Source organism: Pleurodeles waltl, chromosome 2_1 (assembly GCF_031143425.1).
Source record: "Pleurodeles waltl isolate 20211129_DDA chromosome 2_1, aPleWal1.hap1.20221129, whole genome shotgun sequence".
Classification (NCBI taxonomy): domain Eukaryota; kingdom Metazoa; phylum Chordata; class Amphibia; order Caudata; family Salamandridae; genus Pleurodeles; species Pleurodeles waltl.
The window spans coordinates 568883943-568903005 of record NC_090438.1 but is presented as its reverse complement, the minus strand read 5'-3'; positions in this window follow the sequence as shown (position 1 = coordinate 568903005).

Here is a 19063-nt window from a genome sequence, read left to right as displayed (position 1 = left end):
TCTGTGACGCCCCCTCCCAAAGTACACAAACGCGGGCACCCACACACCCAACATCCATCCACCTCACGACAGCCTCCAGTACCTGCACCTGCACCCAAATCACCTAAAGTTACACCTCCTACAACCACCCCCTCTTCCTCCACTCCCAGAACCCCTCCAGCTACTTATCCCAGTCTTCGTCAGCAACTCTTCCTCAGCAACGTTGACCTCTTTGCCCCCACCCCGACCCCTCCAATTGATAGGTCCCGTAGTAGCACCTCAGCCAAACAAAAGTCCAGTACCAGTGGTGCGTGTTAAAGGTGTGTGGAGTGCACCGACCACCAGGGCAGCCAGTGTGACACGGAGCCAAAGCACTGCCAGTCCACCCCCTGTAAAGCACCTCAAGTTGGAAAGTGGCCGACGGGACAGGGTGAAGACTCCTGGCGGCAAAACTGCTCACAAGGGTCCCAGGGGGAGTGTAGAGTCAGCTGTGACTCCTCCAAAGGTGGTGAAGGGCCAGAAGAAGTCTGCACAGTCTGGGAAGAGCAGCACGGCGGAGAAGGGCGCCATCCTCCCCGGTGGCCGGGACGCCACCGCCAGCACTGTCGTCACTGGTCCGGAGACCACCGCCAGAGTCAGTGCCCAGGAGGGCAGCAGTTTCTTCACTGGTCAGGAGACCACCGCCAGAGTCAGTGCCCAGGAGGGCACCAGTATCGTCACTGGTCCTTAGACCACCGCCAGAGTCAGTGCCCAGGAGGGCACCAGTATCGTCACTGGTCCTGAGACCACCGCCAGAGTCAGTGCCCAGGAGGGCAGCAGTATCGTCACTGGTCAAGAGACCACCGCCAGAGTCAGTGCCCAGGAGGGCAGCAGTATCGTCACTGGTCAGGAGACCACTGCCAGAGTCATTGCCCAGGAGGGCAGCAGTATCGTCACTGGTCCGGAGACCACCGCCAGAGTCAGTGCCCAGGAGGGCCCCGGCAGCCACAGCCCCGCTGGGCAATGAGGGACCGTCATGCTGCACAGGTCAGTGACCGCCATGGCAAAGCACTGCTGAACAGGGCAAAGACCGCTGAACAGGGCAAAGCACCGCTGAACAGGTCAGAGACTGCCATGGCAAAGCACCACTGAACAGGGCAAAGACCGCCATGGCAAAGCACCGCTGAACAGGGCAAGGCACCGCTGAACAGGGCAAAGCACCGCTGAACAGGTCAGAGACCGCCATTGCAAAGCACCACTGAACAGGGCAAGGCACCGCTGAACAGGGCAAAGACCGCCATGGCAAAGCACCGCTGAACAGGGCAAAGACCGCTGAACAGGTCAGAGACCGCCATGGCAAAGCACCGCTGAACAGGGCAAAGACCACTGAACAGGTCAGAGACCGCCATGGCAAAGCACCGCTGAACAGGGCAAAGACCGCAATGGCAAAGCACCACTGAACAGGGCAAAGACCGCTGAACAGGGCAAAGACCGACATGGCAAAGCACCGCTGAACAGGGCAAAGACCGACATGGCAAAGCACTGCTGAACAGGGCAAACACCGCCATGGCAAAGCACCGCTGAACAGGGCAAAGACCGACATGGCAAAGCACTGCTGGACAGGGAAAAAAACGCCACATCAAGCATCGTTATCCCATGTGCAGCTGGGACAGTGACGGAACAGGAACCATCACGGGGAGCCTGATGCAGTCTGGGCACCATGCCCCCTCCAGAACCAGTGGAGACTGTTATCCACTTGAGAGACTGTGGCTTTGCACTCCCCAGGATGTAACAGTGGGCAAGCCACCCACTGTAGAGACTTGAGAGACTGTGGCTTTGCACTCCCCAGGATGTAACAGTGGGCAACTATCAAATGTATTTTGATACATTTCAATGTTTGAACTGAATTCCTTTTGTCTTTGCATTCTTCCGGGGGGGGGGTTGTGGGTTGTTTCTGTGCTGTTTGGGAATGCATTGGTGTGTGAGGGTTGGGGGTGTGAGTGTTGCGTGTGTGTCCCCCTGACTTTTGCCTCCCCCCTCCCCTATGTCGTAGGTGCAGTACTCACCGTTGTCTTCGGCGCCTACGTAGATGGTGTTCATAGAGGAGCAGAAAGACAAGCGCTGGAAGTATTTGTAGTTCGGGCTCCATGGTGGCCTCCTTCCTCGTGGAGTGTGTTAAGGTGAGCGTTTTCCCATTGCAAAAGCTGTTCACGCCGTGTTTTTATCCACGGTGAATCCGCCCCGGAAAAGGTGGCGGATTGGCAGGTTGTGATACTGTGGGCGGTACATTGTCTTCCGCCTGTCTGTTGGCGGTGACCGCCGCGATGCTTGTCTGTACCGCCGTGGCGGGCGGAGTGTTAAAGTGGCTGTCTATGTTGGCGGTTTCCGCTACGGTCATAATTCCCTTTTTTTGTCCGCCGGCCTGTTGGTGGTATTACCGCCGTTTTAACACCGACCGCCAGGGTTGTAATGACCACCTATGTTTTATAAAGTATTTTGCAAGAGGCTTGTGTTTCTTTTCTTTGCAGGTGCCTTATCACAGTCCTGCTTAGCTTAGAATAGGTTAATTATTCCCAGACTAATGATCTTTTTAATTGACCTTTAATTGACCATTGGCCTCAGATATGGATAGAGATTGTGGGACACACCATTGTGTACCAGGAAGACTGGACTGATGTTACATCCAAGGTCGTCTAGATGATTGCTTGTTTGACGGAAGCTGGTAAGATAGGGAAAATGTGACCAGTGGAGGATTCAGAGTCCCAAGAACACCACAAGTCAACAGCTTTTACACACAGCCATTTCACCTGCTTAATGCAGGTGAAATCTCCAGGCGAAAGTCCTGCCCAAAATGTGGAATAACATATGTGAATTGGCACAGCAACAGTGATTCCAGTCTGTTACTCACCATTTCAATTGCAAAAAAATTACAAGTGCCCATTCTGGCAGGAATACCACACACTAATGCTAATAATGCACCTCATATTATCATAGCCCTAATGATTGATGCATAAAGTTTGTCTGAATCACCTCAAGAGCACTTCATCGTCTGATGCTAGTGAGCATGACTTTATTCACAACTATTCAGAGTTCGAGTCAGAAATCCAACCCATTAGACTTAGCCAGGCATCATGTACTTGGCCTTGGTAGCTCAGAGATAGGGGCTTGGGATGTCCAGGCTGGAGGTCGCAGCAGAAGGGACGAAGGTTCTTTTAGTACTTTCTGTCTCTCTCTCTTTTAATGTATTTCTTCCTTGCTGAAATGACCACAAATTTAATTAGATCTGAATCCCCACCTTTACATAATAAGAGTCCTTTTTTTCTATCTGCTGACCAGAGTCGTCACCACAATCATTCGAGATCAAATGATGGGCTAGTGACTCAGTGATGTTCAGTGTATCCAAGCATCCAGACATACTTGATATAATCCACCTGTCATTTGGCATTCATTCTGATCGTGCCACCTGCACGTAACCCTGCGAGTCTGAATGTGTATTAAAGAAGCAAATCTGAAAGAGAAATCACTGTGTTAGCATGGCATCACTGTAGTGTAGGAGGACCTCTTTAATCCTTTTTGCCGTGGCATCCGGTAGACAGTGGATTTACAAAAGGATATTAGTTCTGAATTTGTGGCATCTGATGCTGGAAGCATGCCTTTCATCTTTTGCAGCAAATCAATACGAAAACAAGAAGAGGCATCCTTGATTCTTTTCATAAATTATGGACACTTTTTTTCTTTGATTTCCAAATTGTCACATGAACTGCTCATTTTGTGAAAAATGTATGAGTGTTGACTCATGAGAGATTGACTCATAGGAGATTTTTAGATTCTGTATATCAAATCCTGAAATAGACAGAGCTAAATTATTCAACGGATCTCTATTCTGAAAGTAACCATGTGTAGAATGAATGTGCTACTGGAGCACTCAGAGCAGAACACCTAGAGGAAACTGCACACAGTTGTTACTTCACAGTGTTCGGTTCTGTATAACCTGAGTGACACCTTTGAGAGAAAGATGCGCTTATGCTAGGAGGAAGGTACCTTGCCAGCCAGACATAGGGGGTCATTCTGACCTCGGCGGTAAAAGTCGCTTACCGCCGGCCAGAAGGCCGCCATAACACCGCTGCGGCCGCGGTAAACCGCCACGGTCATTCTGACCCGCAACTGGCAAACCGCCAAAAACCCGTCATCCACAAAAATCCGCCACACCAAAGGTCAGCGGGAAACTGGTGATGACCAAACCTCCACCGTCACGCCAACAGAAATACACCCATACCATTCCGACCCACAAATCCCCGCAGCGGTCTTTCAACCGCGGTATTCCATTGGCGGTACACACCGCCGCGGTCAAAATACACACACCTTTACAAAACACAGCCACATTGGACAATTCAAAATACACACACCTGAGACACATACACACACCACTCCCACACACCCAATCCAGTATAAAACACACACCCACATCACCCACAAACCCCTACGACCACAATTGCGAGTGAAGGACAGAGAGAGAGAGCACAGCATAGAGTACACCATCACACAGAGGCAAACCACAACATCACCCACACACTTTCCACGCACAAAACACCATACACCACCACACTCACCACACTCTACAACACATACACCACCCCTCACCTCATCCACACCACCCCATGGCACCCCAAAGACACCCCAGGTTCTCTGACGCAGAACTCAGGGTCATGGTGGAGGAAATAGTTCGTGTAGAGCCCCAGCTCTTCGGGGAACAGGTGCAGCACACCACCATTGCCAGGAAGATGAAGCTATGGCAAAGAATAGTGGACAGGGTCAACGCTGTGGGACAGCATCCACGGAATCGGGACGACATCAGGAATCGGTGGAATGACCTACGGGGGAAGGTGCGTTCCATGGTATCAAGGCACAACATTGCGGTGCAGAAGACTGGCGGCGGACCCCCACCTACTCCCCCAGAATTCACAGCATGGGAGGAGGAAGTCTTGCACATCCTGCATCCTGAGGGCCTCGCAGGAGTAGGCGGAGGAATGGACTCTGGTAAGTCAAATCTTCACTACTTCATTCCCCCCACCCCACCTGCATGCCAAATCATACCCTCACCCCCACCCCCATCACACCAACTCCTTGCAAATGGCTCACCATCACATCCCACCCATCCCAAAACCTAGCCCTGCGTGCGTCCCCAAAGCATGGACACCCATCCCCAAAGCATGCCCACTGCACACACCCATCACCCCCACAAGCCCCTGTCACAAAAGCCCCCACAAGGGAATGCCAGCACTGGGGGACACGGCCACCCACCCATTACACGAAATGCCACACACAGAAGCAATAACCATACTCTTATACCCCTGCAGGACCCGAACGCCACCACACCGCCACGGAGGGTCCAGAGATGTCCATCCCACCCCCAGAAGAGGCTCCCAGTGATGACAGCAGCTCTGTCTCCCTGGACCCTGATGACCAGCCCGGCCCATCGGGGACCTCGGGACAGTCGGTTCCCCACAGACAGCCACAGGCTACACCAGACCTAACCCCCTCTGGGAACACCAGCACAGCTCCCACCCAGTGGGCCCATGCCTCTGTCTCCAGGACACGTCAATCAGCGGTGTGTCCACCACTACAGGGCACCCAGGTTGACCCACCACCCCAACAACAACAGGGACCTGGGGGCAGTGGTAGTGGGCACACCGTCCAGGGGACAGAGGCCCAGGGAAACAGGGGAACTGGGAGGGCTGCTGTGCGACAGGGGGGGGACAGGCCCAGGGAACCGACTCTCCAAGAGGCCCTCTCCTCCATCATGGGAGCATACCACCACTCCCAGGAGACGATGGCTACGGTACTGGCCAGGTTCCAGGAGATCCAGGTCATGCAGGAGCAACAGTACATGGGGTTCAGATAGGAACTGAGGAACATTAGTTCCGCAATGGGGACCATCGTCGTGGCCCTAACCCAGATAGTCACCACATTGCGGGACCATGTGGCACCACAAAGGGCCCCTGTCACTAGCCTGGACCAGGAACAGCCTACCACCTCCGCCGGCGCTAGTGGACAGGAGGCCCCCACACAACAACAGGCCACCAGAACCCCACCTCCTGCAGAAGAAGAACCACCCCGCAAGCGGAACCTGAGATCTCACAAGAAGACAGAGTAGGATTGCAAGACCCCCGCCAGCAAACGATACCCCCTGATGTCATCCCACTGTCCAACATTGTCACCCTGTCCAACCTTGAACTGCCCCTGCTCCATCCTTCCACAGGCATATGGACAATGCACCTGTGCGACTGAGAACTGGACTCTGCCATGGACATTACTCCACCATCACCCATCCCCGTTTTACAATCATGTTCCATAAATTTAGCACTTGAATTAAATAACTTTTTGCACTAAAAAAATCTGGAGTCTGCTTGTAATTTTAACAAATGTATTAGACATAACGGTGCCAAAATGTTCAGTTACATTGTGATGACAACATACCACTGTCACACAGCTGTAGTCCATGGGCAAACAAAGCAGAGGTCACGCAGTGGGGCCCACAGCTCTGAAAACGGAAGGGAAAGTCACAACTCAGTTAACAGGAACTGGGGGGAACTCAGACAGTAGAGAGGCAGGAGACTTTAAGTAAATGTAAAATGGCGGGGTTGATTCGTACCTGTGTGCTACTGAAAATACTGTTGTATCAATGTGTCCCTGTTGTCTGTGTCGTCCCCGTCGTCCTCCTCCTCTTCACTCTCCACAGGCTCCACAGCTGCTACAACACCACCATCTGGACCATCCTCCTGCAGGAAAGGCACCTGTCGTCGCAAAGCCAGGTTGTGAAACATACAGCAGGCCACGATGATATGGCACACCTTCTTTGGTGAGTACATTAGGGATCCCCCTGTCATATGCAGGCACCTAAACCAGGCCTTCAGGAGGCCGAAGGTTCTTTCTATAATCCTCCTAGTTCGCCCATGGGCCTCATTGTAGCGTTCCTCTGCCCTTGTCCTGGGATTCCTCACTGGGGTAAGTAGCCACGACAGGTTGGGGTAACCAGAGTCACCTATTAGCCACACACGGTGTCTCTGTAGCTGTTCCATCACATAAGGGATGCTGCTATTTCGCATGATGTACGCGTCATGCACTGACCCAGGGAACTTGGCATTTACATGGGAGATGTACTGGTCAGCCAAACAGACCACCTGGACATTCATAGAATGATAACTTTTTCTGTTCCTGTACACCTGCTCACTGCCACTGGGGGGAACCAAGGCCACATGGGTCCCATCAATGGCACCAATGATGTTGGGGATATGTCCAAGGGCATAGAAATCACCCTTCACTGCAGCCAAATCGCCCACCTCAGGGAAAACAATGTAGCTCCGCATGTATTTCATCAGGGCAGACAACACTCTGGACAAAACCTTAGAAAACATAGGCTGAGACATCCCTGATGATATGGCCACTGTTGTTTGGAATGATCCACTTGCCAAAAAATGGAGTACTGACAGAACCTGCACCAGAGGGGGAATCCCTGTGGGTTGGCGAATGGGGGACATCAGGTCTGGCTCCGCTGGGCACACAGTTACTGTATAGTGGCTCGGTCAAGTCTGTATGTAAGTATGACATGTCTTTCTTCCATTGTCGACAGGTCCACCAGCGGTCTGTATACGGCAGGATTCCTCCATCTCCTCGCAAGTCCCAGCGGACGGTGCCTAGGAAGGACAACATGGAGCACAGAGTCAAGCAACCCACAGGTACGTAACCACAGCTTGCACAGTACACGATTCGCTATGCATTGAATGGCTTGTATGAGTGGCAATGCAAGGCCTAGGCCTGTGTGACGCCGTAGAAATTCAGCCATGTGGGCCCTTGAAATGGCGGCTGCCTGACCTGTGAAGTGTGACAATGGGATGTGAGGTCAATGCGCTGGCGTGGCACACCGTGGCGGTAGGCGGTTGAAGACCGCGGCGCAAAGCAGCATTGGTTAACATTGAACCCTATGGGTCTCAGGAGCCAATGACGATGTGCGCCGGCGGTCGCAGTACGCACCGCCGCGGTACGCACCGCCCCGGGCGTGACCGACATTTTCTAACTGCTTAATCACTCGAGACCTGATCATCCACAGGAGAGGACCTATACTGCAAGTGCTGCTGTGAATTCGGTCTGGAAGAGACAATGGCTGCTGCGACTGGGGAAAGGGCCCCTGCCTTCACATCTGAGGAATTGGATAAACTCGTTGATGGGGTCCTCCCCCAGTATGCGCTACTCTACGGTCCTCCAGACTAACAGGTAAGTACACTGGGAGCACGTAGTATTGGCTATGCCTGTGTTGAGTGGGGTGGATGTAAGATGGTGGGGAGGGGAGCGAATGAGGAGAGCAACGCACGACAGATGAGAGCATGTGCCACATGGCAAGGTTGGGGAGGGGGGGTCACTCACATCGACCATGCAGAAAAGTGATGATATTTCTTTTTCCACCCTGTCCATGTCACATAGGTCAGCGCCCATCAGAAGATCGACATTTGGCGTGCCATCGCCAAGGACGTCCGGGCCCTGGGGGTCCACAACAGACGGGGCACCCACTGCCGCAAGAGGTGGGAGGACATCCGCCGCGGGAGCAGAAAGACCGCCGAGGCTCTGCTGGGGATGGCCTCCCAACGTAGGAGGGGTGCCAGTCGTCAATTGACCCCCCTGATGTCCCGGATCCTGGCGGTGACCTACCCCAATTTGGATGGGCGCGTGAGGACATCACAGCAGACACAAGGGGGTGAGTATCAGCACATTCTGCTATATTAGCGCACAGTGGAGGCGTCTGGGTGGGGGAGGAGGGCTGTGGCTATCTCTAGGCCAGGGCGGTTTCTGTAGGCTAGGTCCCTCCGTTAGACATGGCCCTGTGCCCCCGCCCCCCACCTCTGTTGGGTGCTAAGTACAGCTATCCATGGCCCGGGCTCACCTATGTGTGCATTTGTCGTCCATAGACTTGTAGGCCAAGTCACAATAATTGAGTAGTGTACCCCGAGTGCGCGGCGTAGTGCAGGGGGCTTCTGTGTCTGTCCTCTCCGCCAACGGTGCCGCCAATGCATGCACTCAACATGTCTTTCTTTCTTCTCTCCCCCCCTTTTTTTTGGTTTTCCTGCTCATGTGTGCATTAGCATCATCAGGCGGAGGAGAAGTGGCATCGGCGCACGAGGGAGCTGCATCTCACATGGGCCCGGAGGGCCCTGCAACCGACTCGGAGTGAACCAGTGAGACGGAGGGCGAGGGGGGCTCCACAACGGGGACCCGTGGAGACGTCAGCCACACCGACACGTCCTCGGAAGGGAGCTCCCTTGTGGTGGCGGCACCATCCGTGCCCACCGCAAAAACAGGTACAGCCGCCACCCAGCGCACCAGCTCCGCCCTCCCAGAAGCCCCTCAGCTTTCTCCCCGTGCTCACTCAGCCAGGAAGCCGGGCATCTCCTTCGCCCCTGGCACCTCAGGTCCTGCCCCAGTTACCCCTGCTGCCCTCAGTGAGGAGGTCATTGACCTCCTCCGGACGCTCATTGTTGGGCAGTCTACCCTTTTGAATGCCATCCAGGGGGTGGAAAGGGAGGTGCATCGGAGCAATGCATACCTGGAGGGCATTCATTCGGGTCAGGCTGCCCATCAGCGATCGTTCAACGCTCTGGCCTCAGCACTGACGGCAGCAATTGTCCCTGTGTCTAGCCTCCCCCTCCAATTTCCTCAACCCAGTCCCACTCCCCTGTTCCTCTGCCTATCCAAGACACACCTACAGACCAGCCTGCACACACATCAACACCCAAGGGCAGCTCATCCAGACATAAGCACCACAGATCACACAAGCATTCACCCAAGCAACATCCACATGCAGACACAGCAACACCCACTGCCTCCACTGTGTCCCCCTCCTCCTCGTCTCCCTCCTCCTTCCCTGTGACGTCTCCACTCACACCTGCATGCACACCACCATCAGCCAGTACGTCCATCACCACCACACCCACCAGAACAGTCCGCACACGTGCAGTCACCACCCCCACTACCATTTACACGTCCCCTGTGTCCTCTCCCAGTGTGTCTGTCACCCCCTCTTCCAAACCACACAAACGCAGGCAGCCACCCACCCAACAGCCATCCACCTCACGACAGCCTCCGTCACAAGCACCTGCACCCAAAGACAGCACACTTGACTCTCCTACAACCACATCCTCTTCCTCCACTCCCATACCCACTACAACTGCCCGTCCCTGTCTTTCTAAATTGATTTTCCTTTCCAACCTTGACCTCTTTCCAACAACTGACCCACCCCCTCCATCTCGTAAGAGTCCAACCAGCACCTCAGCCACCACAAGCCCTGCACCTACTAGGACCATCGTTCAGGGCTATTGGAGTCCACCAGCTCCTAGGGCAGGAACATCGGCCAGCAGCAAGGGGACAGCCAGCCCACCCCCTGGGAAAAGAAGCAAAAAAGTGAAGGGCCGGCCCCACAGGCCTGAGACGGCTGCCCCCAAGGATACCAGCCTTGCACCGTCACCTGGCCCATCCACCAAGGGAGGCAAGGGCCCCAGAGATTCTTCCAAGGAGGGCAAGGGCCCCAGAGATTCTTCCAAGGAGGGCAAGGGCCCCAGAGATACTTCCAAGGAGGGCAAGGGACCCAGAGATACTTCCAAGGGAGGCAAGGGCCCCAGAGATTCGTCCAAGGAGGGCAAGGGCAGCAGGGCGAAGAAGTCCGGCAGCAGGCGAGCTGCCCAGGAGGGCCCCACCAGCCCCATTTGGGGTGTGACGGAGGACACCCACGGGCCCAGGAGTCCAGCACAGGAGGGCCCCGCAAGCGATAGGTCGGATGGCGACTGAGCGGGAATGATTGCCCAGATCTGGTTCCCTAGGAACACAAGACAAGCACCGCTGAACAGGGCCCCGCCGTGAGAAGCACCGCTGAACAGGGTCCCGCCGTGAGAAGCACCGCTGAACAGGGCCCCGCCGTGAGAAGAACCGCTGAACAGGGCCCCGCCGTGAGAAGCACCGCTGAACAGGGCCCCGCCGTGAGAAGCACCGCGGAACAGGGCCCCGCCGTGAGAAGCACCGCTGAACAGGGCCCTGCCGTGAGAAGCACCGCGGAACAGGGCCCCGCCGTGAGAAGCACCGCTGAACAGGGCCCCGCCGTGAGAAGCACCGCTGAACAGGGCCCCGCCGTGAGAAGCACTGCTGAACAGGGTCCCGCCGTCTCTGCACCGCTGAACAGGGCCCCGCCGTCTCTGCACCGTTCCGCTGGGCCCTTCCTGTCAAGCACCGCTCCGCTGGGCCCTTCATCTCAAGCACCGCTCCGCTGGGCCCTTCCTCTCAAGCACCGCTCCGCTGGGCCCTTCCTCTCAAGCACCACTCAGCTGGGCCCTTCCTCTCAAGCACCGCTCCGCTGGGCCCTTCCTCTGAAGCACCGCTCCGCTGGGCCCTTCCTGTCAAGCACTGCTCCGCTGGGCCCCGCCGTCTCTGCACCGCTCCGCTGGGCCCTTCCTGTCAAGCACCGCTCTGCTGGGCCCTTCATCTCAAGCACCGCTCCGCTGGGCCCTTCCTCTCAAGCACCGCTCCGCTGGGCCCTTCCTCTCAAGCACCGCTCCGCTGGGTCCTTCCTCTCAAGCACCGCTCCGCTGGGCCCTTCATCTCAAGCACCGCTCCGCTGGGCCCTTCATCTCAAGCACCGCTCCGCTGGGCCCTTCATCTCAAGCACCGCTCCGCTGGGCCCTTCCTCTCAAGCACCGCTCCGCTGGGCCCTTCATCTCAAGCACTGCTCCGCTGGGCCCTTCATCTCAAGCACCGCTCCGCTGGGCCCTTCATCTCAAGCACCGCTCCGCTGGGCCCTTCCTCTCAAGCACCGCTCCGCTGGGCCCCGCCGTCTCTGCACCGCTCCGCTGGGCCCTTCCTGTCAAGCACCGCTCCGCTGGGCCCTTCATCTCAAGCACCGCTCCGCTGGGCCCTTCCTCTCAAGCACCGCTCCACTGGGCCCTTCCTCTCAAGCACCACTCAGCTGGGCCCTTCCTCTCAAGCACCGCTCCGCTGGGCCCTTCCTCTGAAGCACCGCTCCGCTGGGCCCTTCCTGTCAAGCACCGCTCCGCTGGGCCCCGCCGTCTCTGCACCGCTCCGCTGGGCCCTTCCTGTCAAGCACCGCTCTGCTGGGCCCTTCATCTCAAGCACCGCTCCGCTGGGCCCTTCCTCTCAAGCACCGCTCCGCTGGGCCCTTCCTCTCAAGCACCGCTCCACTGGGTCCTTCCTCTCAAGCACCGCTCCGCTGGGCCCTTCATCTCAAGCACCGCTCCGCTGGGCCCTTCATCTCAAGCACCGCTCCTCTGGGCCCTTCATCTCAAGCACCGCTCCGCTGGGCCCTTCCTCTCAAGCAACGCTCCGCTGGGCCCTTCATCTCAAGCACTGCTCCGCTGGGCCCTTCATCTCAAGCACCGCTCCGCTGGGCCCTTCATCTCAAGCACCGCTCCGCTGGGCCCTTCCTCTCAAGCACCGCTCCGCTGGGCCCCGCCGTCTCTGCACCGCTCCGCTGGGCCCTTCCTCTCAAGCACCGCTCCGCTGGGCCCTTCATCTCAAGCACCGCTCCCCTGGGCCCTTCCTCTCAAGCACCGCTCCGCTGGGCCCTTCATCTCAAGCACCGCTCCGCTGGGCCCTTCCTCTCAAGCACTGCTCCGCTGGGCCCCGCCGTCTCTGCACCGCTCCGCTGGGCCCTTCATCACAAGCACCGCTCTGCTGGGCCCCACCGTCTCTGCACCGCTCCGCTGGGCCCTTCCTCTCAAGCACCGCTCCGCTGGGCCCTTCATCTCAAGCACCGCTGGCCCATTGGCAGGGCCGGATCTGTGTCGGGCAGGGCTTCACGAAGCACTCTGGGCACCATGCCTCCTCCATAACCAGTGGAGTCTGTAATCCACCAGATGGACTGTGGCTTTGCACTCCCCAGGATGGTACAGTGGGCAATCCACCCACTGAAAAGACTTGTGAGACTGTGGCTTTGCACTCCCCAGGATGGTACAGTGGGCAATCCACCTACTGTAGAGACTTGAGAGACTGTGGCTTTGCACTCCCCAGGATGGTACAGTGGGCAATCCACCCACTGTAGAGACTTGAGAGACTGTGGCTTTGCACTCCCCAGGATGGTACAGTGGGCAATCCACCCACTGTAGAGACTTGAGAGACTGTGGCTTTGCACTCCCCAGGATGGTACAATATACTTCTATTTTAATGATCATTTTATTTTGTCTTTGAATTATTCCAGGGGGTTTGGGGGGTGTAAATCTGACTTGTTGCTCTGCATTGGTGTGTGGGGATTTGGAGGGGGGTGGGGGAGTGTCGCGTATGTGTGTGCCCGTAATCTTTTCTCCTCCCCCCTCCCCTGTGTCGTAGGTGCAGTACTCACCGTTGTCTCCTGCGGCGGCGTTCGTGCTCCTGGTAGAGGAGCAGGTAGACAATCGCTGGTAGGATGTTTAATTCGGGTTCCATGCTGTCCAGATTCCTCGTGGAGTGTATAGAGGTGAGCGTTTTCCCGTTCGTGATCTGTTTCCGCCGTGTTTTTATCGGCGGGGCTCCCGCCCCGGAAAAGGTGGCGGATTGGTGGGTCGTGATAGGGTGGGCGGTACATTGTCTGCCGCCTGTCTGTTGGCGGTGACCGCTGCGCTGTTTGTTTGCCCCGCCGTGGCGGTCGGAGTGTTAAAGTGGCGGGCTGTGTTGGCGGTTCCCGCCAGGGTCAGAATTCCATTTTTTTGACCGCCTGCCTGTTGGCGGGTTGGCCGCCGCTTTAACACCGACCGCCAGGGTTGGAATGACCCCCATAGTATTGACGCTGAAGTTGAAGCATGCTCACATGAGAAAGAACACAGATAATGCCACCAGCAAGTACAGGGATACATAAGATAGCAGTCTAACACAGGTAAAGAGAGTGATCACAGTACTGATGTGTGTCATTTGCATTGCCCTACCACCCATTCACACTCACTGACAGGTTAGGCAGGGGTCAGTGGGCCAAGTGACATGTCGATAGTCCAAACTGGCAGTGTCATTGATTATAGCCACAGTTTTGAAACATCTCAATATCTACTGCTAGTATTTACGAGTTAAGTGACACATCTACTTCTCTCAGCATTCTCCCTAAAAATCTTAGACACGCGGCTATTCCTTAGCTGTGTTGTGGCAGGGGTTATCTCTCACTTGGTTTTGCTGCCCACACATGATTTCCTCGAAACATGGAAGCATGGACACATGAAAAGTGTTAAACTTAGGAATGGTTATATATATCAATTTAACTCCTAAGTATTTTAACAAAACATTTGAATACATAACAGAACCCAATTATTAAACATAATAAACAAATATATTATATAAATAGATACAAATAATACAAAAAAAAATTATTTGATTAATACAATTCAGAATAATCTGAAATAGACACTTCCCCCAAGTGCCCCAAAACACAACCCCCTGAAGAAAGTAATATAAATTATAAATACAACAATAATATCAGTACAACATTAATTAAATAAAACAAAAATAAAAAGAATAATACATAGACAATACATTTCACAAATTGTATTATTACATTTAAAATTAAAATACATTAAATAAATTACATAACAAATCGGCAGCTAGAAACCATACACAATTATTTACCAAATACGTAGTTAACATAAAAAATGTATTTGTAATCAAAAACGTTAAAAAATCCACCCTTTTCCCTTACAAACCCAACAACCCACTACTAAAATATAAATTATTAATTAAGTAAACAAAAGTGAAATATACATTAAAATCACTCAATACACTTAAATAATAAAAATAACAATGATCAATTAAACAATTTACATAATTATCCGTTAAATATTTCATTAACATAAAAGTTATTAAAATAAATATAATTTAAATTACTTTCCACACTATTATCCTACAAACCCTTCAAACCACTACTAAATTATAAATTAGTAATTAAATTATATGTACATTAAAATGACAGAATACACATATGTAATTAAAATAACAATTAGGCAAGCATGGCAAGATGACAAACTTGAAGTACCTGGCCTCCTGGCTTTCTTTTTTAAGTAAGGCTGTGTCAAACACTGAAAAGCTTGAACTGGAGGTCTGGCGGAGCCCTTTGAGGCGCTTTCCAGTTGGTGGGCTGTCAGTAGAGCTTGATTAGTGCTTGAGAGGTGGGAGAGAGCAAGTCGTCATGAATGCCGTGTGGCCAGGGACCTTGAGTATCAGTGCCGACTGCTGATCTGCAGCCCCCTCCGTAGGGCCCAAGTTAGAACGTGATAAAGAGACGAGAGAGGTATAGTTCCTCTGCGCCACTTACAATTGACTACGATTGCGGCCCAGTGACCTGATTTCACCCCCAGAACTTCCTGCATATTTCAGTTGTGGCCTAATCATCGGAGCTGCCTGAGCATGACTGCCATCCATCCCCATCGAGCAGTGAAGAGGCAATGTGGTACAGATTTTACTCACTCCCCCTCTTCATGGATGATGTCCAGTGGTGTGCAATGGAACAGCACCTAGAAACAAGGGATTGCCACAGGCCATTATTACTTCTTGTGGCCCCGCTCACACAACCGCAAGTCCTGGGCTAACCACTCGGAAGCTGGCAGCCATCCTCCTTGTGACCTCGCCTTCCTCATTCGGGCATCCGACTCTTCAGCTCTTATGCTAGCAGAGGCTACCTGGCACAGGCCCCCACTTGGTGGAACTTTCTCGACCAGGTGGACATGGACCTCGGGATGCCAGCTAGGGTTATGTGGTCCCCACCCAACCCCCCCAAGAATTTACTTTTTACCCCTGTACCTGCAGCAAGTCAAGGGGTGGGGTAGTTGGGGCACCATAGAAACTCTTGAGCCAGACTTGGTTGCACCCTAAGAGACCCAGGACACGCCACCTGACCCATGACATGGTGCCAGGCAGCTGTGAAGCAACCCTGATGCTGAAGATTGCTTGGGGCCTTGGGCTTCCTACGATGGACACCCTTAACCAGCATGATACAGGATCACTCCCAAGAAATGGGTTGGTGACTCTTGGTCGCAGGGTGTAGAGTTTTTGGGGAAGACCCTCTTTAACCTTGTCAAATGTACTAGGCCCTGTGACATTCACATTATAGCTATGAGGGAGAGGCCCTCGAACTACGGGCATCAGATCTCCAAATGCCAATTAAAAGGGAATGACTCACCATGGGCAGAGATTGGCAAGCCTAGCGAAAGCCAGGGAGACGAAACTCAGTCCATCTTCATGGACTTGCTTCTACAACATTTATTGAAGAACTTAGCATGGACATTAAGAGTGTCAAGACCGATCTCCAGTATGACCTGCAAGCCATACAATGTGAGGTTGGTGACTTGGGAGAGAGAGTGGCCCAAACAGAGACATCTACTGACAAACCGGTGGAAGAAATTGAATCTCTACATCAGGAAATCCTTCAACTCAATGAGCAAAATATCCTCCTCCAAGAGAAATACGGGGACCTTGAAAATTGGTCCTGCTGTAACAACATCAATATATGGAGGAGTCCCCACAAGCATTCCTGAGACCGACCTTTCAAAATATCTCATGGACTTCTTTGATGCCATTCTTGAGAGAACCATCAGTGAACTCATTACTACAGACAGAGCACACAGAGTCACCCTGCTACACAGTGCTGGAAAATGTACGCACTATGTCCCGGCTCTAACACCCAACTGTTTATAGGCATCCTAGTGCCACATATTTAGAGAATTCAAGGGATAATCCAAGTGTGAGAATGGTATTTGTTCGCATTTGAAAGAAAGGGCATGATGACTTCTGTAGTTTAGTGAGCAAATAGAAAGGCCCCTGAGCACCTCGACCACTGGATTCCCTCTCACAGGCCTCAAGATTTTCCCTACCCACTACATGTAAACTAAGATGGGTTGACTGTAGCCTGAAGACACTCACATGCAGTAGGTACAGTAGAAAATCCAGTTTGTGTGCAAGTATGGGTAAATAGAGAGACAGAACTAGAAGCAAAGAGGCTGGTAAAACTCTCCATCCAAGTCCATAGCAGCACCAATTTGACAAACTGCTCACCAATGGCGAACAGAGTACCCTTATTTTAAAGGGTTGGCGGCTCAGGGTTATGTGATTTCACAAGATGGAGCATGGGAGGAATCAACTGCCTACCCTACCTATAAACCTACCTATACCCTACCTATAACCCTATAAGAACCACGTCTAGGTTAAAAAAGGCATGGTCCTACTCTTTTCTACCCAACCTCCGTGGTGGGTCAAGCATGAAGAGGTGGAATTGCGAAGTACTTGTTTATATACTTCCAGACACACCACAGGAGTAGAGGATAGCTGTGATGGAGGAGAAGGCAAGCCTGAACTTTATCCCTCTACATACAGGTAAGTGGGGACGTGATGAAAGGAGAAAGGTATGAGGAGCTATCTAGAGAGGGAGAGCTGTGAGGGAAGAGCGAAGGAGATATTTAACTTTATTTCTCTTCCTACAAGGTCCATGGCTGGACCAATGGCAAGACACTGACTACTTCTTGCAGGATTACTAAAGAAACTTTGTTTTCATGTACAGACTGTAAATATAATGTACTCTGAGCAGAAAAGGAAGTCTACAGGCCTGATTTAGATCTTGTCGATTGCATTACCAGACCGCGTCAGACGTGGACCCGAAAACATTGTCAAGACAACAGTCTTTCACTTGCCGAATATAGATGTATTGCGGCTGAGTCGATGACCATCACTGCGGAGCCCACTCCGTCGCACAAGCTGCATTCCGCAGCTAATGTGGAGGACTCCAATGCTGACGAACAGGCCATTTGTTGTTGTGTTGATGGTGGGATCATGCAGAGCCTCTTTAGATCACACAGATATTCTGGCGGTGTTTCAGCAGCAGGTCCTTGGCGGCTGGAGTCCCTCACCGGACCAGTTCAGTATAGTACTATGGCTGTGGACCTTGGTTGGATGCTAGCAGCCCACACCTGTTGTAAATTGGACAATTGTGAACACCTGCAAAACACACTATAAAACACACTCCAATCCGGATCATGATCCTCTGCCATCACACTGCAGCAGACCATGAGGATGCAGAAATCGCCACTCAGGAGCCAGATTTGTTCTCTGTGTTTCTCTGCCTCTATGTCTTTTGTTAATATTTTTTAAGTGGATAATCCTTCATCTTTTTAGGCACTGTTGTTTTTCACATTTATTCAGTATGGCAGGGAGGAGGCATCCACATTTCAGCTGTCTGTCATGGTGGATAAATTCATTAGGGTAGAGCAACAATTGTTTGGAGCACAAGTAAAAAAAATAACCATATCCTAGAAGAATAGTTGACAGAGTGAATGCTGTATCTAACAATCTGCACACACAGGAGGTGATTAAGAAGAGGTGGAATAACTTACAGGGGAGAGTGTGTTCCCTAGCCTCTATCCGTCACCTGAAGGCCCAGGAAACTGGTGGTGATTCTCGCAGCCCCCCCCATTACAACTCTTTCCCTGGGAGGAGAAGGTCTTGCTGACCCTACATCCTGAAGGCTTGACTGGAATCCATGGTGGAGTGGAGTCTGGTAAGTTGCACTAGCAATATCTCAACAATCACAAATTGACTCCTGCCCTTTAGTTTGACGTTTAGAATGCTTCAACACCTGTAGCAAAACAGATATATGTAAACTTGACTCCACAAAGTATATTGTTTCAAACCAATTACTAGCATCATGGTCTCCTTTCAACAATATGTTCAGTCAGATTGTGTGTTATTCCCCATGGATCATCCCTTGCAGTTGCTCAGTGCCTTACTTTCTATCAATGTTTTTTGTTCTCCTAAAAACAAGTCCAAAACTTCATCCATTTACATATGAAGGTATAGTGTTTATTAGTGGTATTTTCTCCTATTCACATCATACCCATATGTGTGTACATGTTTCAAATGGGTGTTCATCTCTACTTTAGTTATTGAAATAGATATGTGTAACTCGCTTTTCAAACAAGTATTGTCTATGGTGTCAACTGATGAGTACAACTACCATGATGCTCTGTTTTTGGATCTGCAAAACAATAGTGAAATGTAATAATGCTCTACCTTCCTTTACTTCCATATGTCCACACAGCTAAAAAATGTGTGC